The following is a 6993-nucleotide window of genomic DNA, read 5'->3' as shown; positions in this document are numbered from 1 at the left end:
ATAATTACAGCTATCCCTTTTGATTTAAATACCCATATATCTCTGAGATGGTAGGAAGTGATCTTTGATTTGCTTTAATTATCTCCTTCCGATTTAGGATAAATCATGAGAGGGAAATAAGCTTACACTTACACCACAAGGCAGAAGTACTCTTGTGGTGTTAGAGAGTAGTACCATGAATGCTGGATGTACAGAGAACAGGTGGTTTCATAATGACTTCATTTACAGACGAGATGTCAACTCAAATGATGAGTCTGAGGAGGAACCAGATCCAGGGCTCTTCCAAGGCTGCAACGAAAATCAGCTGGGGCAAGAAAACAGAACTTCAAGATGTCAAATCCTGATTGACTTGAATGGTCCTTTCGTAAAGTGTCATTCTACAGTCTCACCAAATTTCTATTTCACGTAAGTGTCTACTGCAGACAGTTATTCTCTCCATTTGCAAAATCATTTTGGCGTTAGTTTCTGACAAGAACTTTGCACCTTCAGTCTCAAGGGTATTAATAGGAACTGAGGACAGTAAGTGTCTGGAGAACTGGGCCCAGTGATTCCATTATTGATATATTTAAATCCCCTTATTTATTTTTACATAAATGTGATGATCTGTCTTTCCATCTATTTAGAGTTTCACTTTTCTGCTACCTCTAGAAAGTAGCTTTCCTCTTTTCCTACACAGATAAAGCAGCAGTGTTAAGCATTATACCTGCAGGCTGGGATTTCCAGTGTGCTTACAGTTCTCATCCACATTCAATGAGAATTTAGCACCTGGCTCTATTAGTTTCCTTTTTAGCAATTCTAGCTTCAGAAAATCTAGCCTTCATGCTATAGCCACAAAGGCTGAAGCTGTCAGTGACACTTCTTGAATCTTTCATGAAGAAGTGCAAAAAACAGATTAGTGAAGAGTAACTAACCTGATTATCTTCAAGAAAGTTCCTTCTGCTGTGTTTCAAGGCTGCTCTGGCCTCCTACATATACAATTCCTACACACCTAATTTTGAGCTATATGGAACCTGTTGATTCATCCCCGCATTCATCACTCATCCATCATCAGTCACAAAATTGCCAAGTAGTTGCCAGTTTTCTTTAGTCATATCATTGTACCTAATGTTTAAAGATAGATAATGCCAACCTCAAAACTCCTCTTAGCTGTGAGAAGAATGTAAAGGTATCTTAAGCCAAATAAACTGGACCACTGGCTTCAATGTATATATCCTGATTCTTAACATAGGCCTACTTTTCTCCTCACTCTAGCATTTGGTTGGGCAGCCTGTTCTACCTGCTTAGTGGTTGCCTGATTTTTCTGAGGTCCTGCATACTTGCAGATCCCATTCATCTCAGATCTCAGTGCCTCTGAAAATCAGGCCATGGATATTCAGATTATGAGCAAAGCTGAGAAGGTAACACTGGCAAACAAGCACTGGGTAAAACAGAATTCTGTGTCAATATTCAAGGCATATGGACATGGAGGGCACCCATGTATTGAAAGAAGTGTGTAGTCCAGCTATAAGACTTAGTAGCCCTAAAAAGTGCTCTATAAGCAAGATGCAGACATGCTAGCCCAAAACAGAAGCAGATAGCAAAGAATAACTTACTGTGACAAGTGGTCAGGTACCTGTTTATTGCTTGTTCATAATACCTTGCATGTTAGCAGCGAGGCTGGGGGTTTTTTTATTCCTCTGTTTTCCTGTCAGCCAGGTACAGGAAAATGGAACTAACTCAGAGTTAGGCAGAAAAGCAGCTGAAAGTAAACAATAACAAAGGTATTGGGAATGAACACTTTCTCATGTTGCACACAGGAGCTGCCTATTTGATATGTGTGTGCAAGGAGATGAGGATGCTACCTTATGTCACAGTCTGGAGGAATACGTGCTGGCTTGTCAGCAGCAAGGAGTCAGTATGGAAGGCTGGAGGCAACAGACAGTTTGTGGTAAGCACAGGAAGAACCAGCATGTATGGTTTCTGCCTAAAGGACTCTTAACATCTGAGGTTTGAGGCTTTTCCTAGATGCACCATATATCAAAGCTTCTCAGGGAATAGAAGCATGTTGATTCATGCTTCAATCACTGTTCACAGTTTAGCATGCACACTTGCTCTTCTGGCCTCTCTTCTGTGTCCTATGCTGACTTTTGCATTTAGACCCCAGCTTAGAAAGCTACTTAGGAAAGCAAAGCTGTCAGCTCCCCTGTTGTCAGAAGTTTTGTGAGAGAAAAAAATGTCCCCATTCCCAACCGGGAAAAAAAGTTGAAATTTTGGAGACCATCACAAGTCACAAATCTGAAAGAAAAACATCTCATTTCAATCTCTTTTTAAATCTACAAAATATACTAATTCTCTTTTGCCTGTGAAATTTCAAGATAAAAAAGATTCAGCTGAAAATGCCAAATCTTTCAGACTAAAAAATGCTGAAATAAAACTTATAATAATCTCAAACCTTCTTTTCCTAATTTTTTTTTTTCAAGCTGGGAGACTCATCAAACCATATTTCTGCTGCATCACCCACAGTTAGATGACTTTGTATTCCTAGTGAAACACAGTTCCCAGAGTTGTGAAACAGCTCTGATACTTGCAGGGATGGCTACCCTGAATGTGTGAGAAGTTATGTGAGATCAGTGAACACCAGGAATGAGATCACAGCATACAAATAGCTTTGACAATGCATTTCCTGACTTTGGAGTGCTTTACTTACAACTTCAGTACTATTATATATGTATGCACATCTCTGTATGTGTGTTCATGATATTGCCTCCGACAAAATGGTAACGTCCTCTGGATCTCAAAGGGCATTGCATAAGTAATGCACAGCAGCCTGCTATAACTGGTCTCTCCTTATTTTTACAGGTATATCATGTCCTGCCAACAGCAACTACAGTTCATGCATGTCTGCATGCCCAGCATCCTGCAGTGACTTGACCAGCCCCTCTGAGTGCGAATCACCTTGTGTTGAAGGCTGTGAATGTCTCCCTGGCTATGTTCTTAGTGGTTTTGACTGCGTGCCTTACAAACAATGTGGCTGCACATACCTTAACAAATATTATGAGGTACAGTCTCTCTGTGGGTCGGACAGCTCCCGCAGCACCAAACAATATTTTCTTCTGTTAATTATTTTGACAATCATCTCCTCATTCTCCTCATCATGTAATTTTGCATTAGAAACAAAGAGCAATTGTTTCTAATAAAATTCTGTTCTCTGGAGGAAGTGAAGAGAGTAGATGATTACTTGGTCTGCCTCTGAAACTCTGCCTGCCAGAATACTCAAGGCAGGCACTTGGACAAAGTATATGATTACACACTGACCTCCATGTTAATTCTTCACCTTTATTACGCTAAATAGTTGCCTCATAGGCTCTAAAGTTTACAACACAACAGTTAGTTACAGAGAAATTGTGTCAGTCACTGTGGTCCCTCTCGTCTCAGTAAAGAGTGGTATAGGCAGGGTTGAGAGCCTGTAGAGTTGGCTATGACATGAAGAGAGCCCCTAGCAAGGCTGGACTCTGAGGAATACAGAGAATCCTCCATTGTCACTGCAGAATAGAATAGCTTCATAATCTCATAAATTTCTGTTTTAACACTAGAGATTTGGTACAGAAAAGGTCTAAGCCAGTAAAGATTGTTTTATGGGAGGAGGGAGACACACACTACGAACAGGTGTCACTTGCCAGAAAAATGGCACATAGCATTTCCACATTGCCTTGGAGGCATGATGTGATACATCTGCCACTTTCTCTTATCTCCAGCAACAGTTAGACATTGTTGGTTGCATATGTACCCCACCCAGGGCTAGGATCTCATACCCCAAACTCTTCTTTTGCCTTCTTTCTTGGGCCATCCTTGAGTTTCAAAGGCTGCATTAGTACGCTGCTTGCTTTCTTTTTTGTACAAGCTACTAAAAAAAAGAAATCTGCCCTGTTGCCATTCATCAGGAAGTCATCAGACACAGTAGCATGGGGCCCCAGTGCTCCATTCATGTTTTTTCTGGCTGATTTTATTTGATGTTTTTTAACATTTAATTGCCGTCTTCCAGATTGGAGAAATATTCACCACTGATGATTGCTCTCAGAGATGCCAGTGCACAGAAAGCTCCACTGTCTCCTGCTCTAACATAGTGTGTGGATCTGATGAAATCTGTGGCATTTCAAACTACAGTCGTGGATGCTACAGGAGTGAGTCAACAACTATCACATTGTCTTTGATGCTAAGAAGTCTTGATTTACTGCTTATAGGACATCAGTGGGTTGGGGATAGTTGCAACAGAGTGGGTACAGAAGAAAAAGCATACTGGGCATCTTGCTCTGATGCTTCACAGTAGAAACAGTGTTTCTTTCCCTTATTCCTGTTGTCAAGTACAAGTAATGATGTGCCTAAAAATACAGGGGATGTCCAGGATTAGGAGTCAGTGTAATCTAAGCAAGAACAGTTCTCTCAGGGTTGGATTATCTGAGAGACTGAAGTGTTTCTCCTTCCTTTTTGCTAGGTGGACCATGTATGCCAAATCCTTGTAAGAATGATGGAGTTTGCTCTGAAACTACCAACAGCCCCTTTCTCCCCTTCTACTGTGAATGTTCAGAACTGTACACAGGACCAAGCTGTGAGGCTGAAAAGATAGGTAATGAAACTATTTTGGATTTCACTGTCTGCATTATACACACCACTTTCAAAAATTGGTGTCATTATGGAGAAGACTGAGCTTGCTCTTCATTTCCATGCTGTAAATTAGTAACCCAGTGGGTGAGAGCCTGTGGTCATCCAAGTAGAAAGAAGGGGTCAGATCCCCCTGTGGAGAGGTGCTAGAAGGCATGACAGCAGGGCATACAGGACCTGGGTCTGACACCACTCCAGAAAGCCACATTCATCAGAGAACACAGTATAAACCAAGCAGACAGGCAAGGGCTGAGAAAAACATTCTATTCATAGTATGGTTAGCTTTAACTGACAGGGCTTTTATTTCTTCTTCAGCTGAAGACCCTACCACAGAGGATCCTGAGTCAAATACAATTGCCATCATCATTGGAGTTGTGGCAGGCATAGTTGTTATCATCATTCTCATCTCCTCTACAGTGTACCTGTACAGGTAAGGTTTTTCCCATCTTTGCTACATTCAGCAGAGTCAAGACATATACACCCCTTTTAGAACCTGTAAACCTCAAAACTCCCATTAGTCATATACCTGCAGAACCAGAAAGGAACCACAGCATTCAGGATCTCATTTGAGGAATGTGAGGGAAAACTTAGCTTTTTCTACAGAAATGAACATAAGCCATTTCCTTTACACAGGGCATATGCATCACTATCACAAAACTTGGGGCTTCTCCAAAATCTGACTTCATTCATGCTCACACCATTATTTGGCCTCTCACTACAGCTAAGAACAGGAATTTAAAATGGTTGTTCTTTCTTTTTTTCCATCATACAGAAGGAAGAGAAAGATGGATACAGCTGCGAAATCAAGGGATTCTTCTTTGCAACAGTCTAGGGATGTATTGGATGACAGAGTACATGAGCAAGATTTTGGCTGCATCGTGAACACTGCATTTGATCAAAATGAATCCCAAAATACGTACTTATAGTTAGCAATATTTTTCCAATTAATTTGTATTACTTTCTGCTCTTGTATTTTAATAGTATTTCTAACACTTTAAGAAATGACAATAAATTTATCATTGCATTTCCTAAAACCTTTGAAATTGTTCATCTAAAATATCTCTCAGATCTCATGTTGTAGACCCCAATTGAAATATGTCCTAACTCACGTAAGAGACTGTGGTGTCTTCAGAGGCTGTTTGAAAAACACAAAGTCCAGACAGAGGTTGCCAGCACAAGTGTGCTTCATACCATCACACACCTCTGATGATAGATGTACAAACTGTAGACTGATGCAGTCAGACTTAATTATAGCATCCCAGGCAGGTCGTTCTGAGATCATCTTACCCAAATCCTTCCATGGGGAAGGGATTAGCTGACTGAGCTGGACACAGTTCTTACACCTCTTCTGGCAAGGCATGTCCAACTGGGGAACAAAGTATATAAGAAGACACCGAGCTCATCTGGTGACAGGTGTGGTAAAAAGGATGACCCCCATCACCCCCCTGGGAGTCCTGGACTGAAAGAAGTGATTGCTTGAAGGAGAACTGCCTCCTTGCTGTCAGGGTGGAGTGGACAAGAAGTAGGCTTGGCATCAGCTCCTGGCCTGTGGGGGCTAAGCAAGAGCATAACTTAACAAAAACTTCCTGAAGAATGACATCCTGTCATAAACTCTCCTTGGGGTCTTTGCAAACTCTGAAGCTGCCACACTCTGATGAATGTGGATAGAGATCCGCATCGGCTCAGTCCCAGACCATGCTAAGGACTCCCCTGTAGCAGAGGACCAAAGGTGTTTGTGGCAAGGTCCAATAACATGCAGTGTGCGAGACACCCACCCTGTGACAGACCACTCACAAGGCTCAGGGGACCGAGGCACCGCCTGGGCCTTGTACAAGCCCTGAACGAATTTCCAGTGCCATGAGCGAAGGTTTAAGATGTAAGGAATGCACCATTAAGGTTTCTCTGATGCTTTTCCAGTTCTTTGCAGGTTCATTTCTGATTACGGTGAGGAACAGTGAGGGCTTCCCATTGTTTTTGCCATAGTGTTGGTTATAATTTACTTACCCTTTCTCCTTTCTCTTGTATCCATAAACTCACGTGTGCTTTGGCCAGAAAAGTATTTGTAACCTCCATGAACAGTTAGGTAGATAAAAGGTGTTTTATTCCAGTCCATTCAAGAATATGCCAGCTGTCCCTACATGCACAGTGCGGCTATTTTGGAGAGGGTGTGAATGGAAATGGGCTTTCAGCCTCGTAACATAATGAAAATGAAACAACGCAAGAGACCCACTCGTGCGCAAATGAACTATCAACCATATGCTGGAATTTCACCACAATTATAAAAGCACCTCTCCTGCCTGTTCAGCAGCAGCTTCCTATTGTGCTCTCAAGCTTGCTAACAGGGCGATTCTGTGA

This window comes from Gavia stellata, chromosome 11 (genome assembly GCF_030936135.1).
Source record: "Gavia stellata isolate bGavSte3 chromosome 11, bGavSte3.hap2, whole genome shotgun sequence".
NCBI classification, from domain to species: Eukaryota; Metazoa; Chordata; class Aves; order Gaviiformes; family Gaviidae; genus Gavia; species Gavia stellata.
This window is presented reverse-complemented; position numbering follows the sequence as displayed.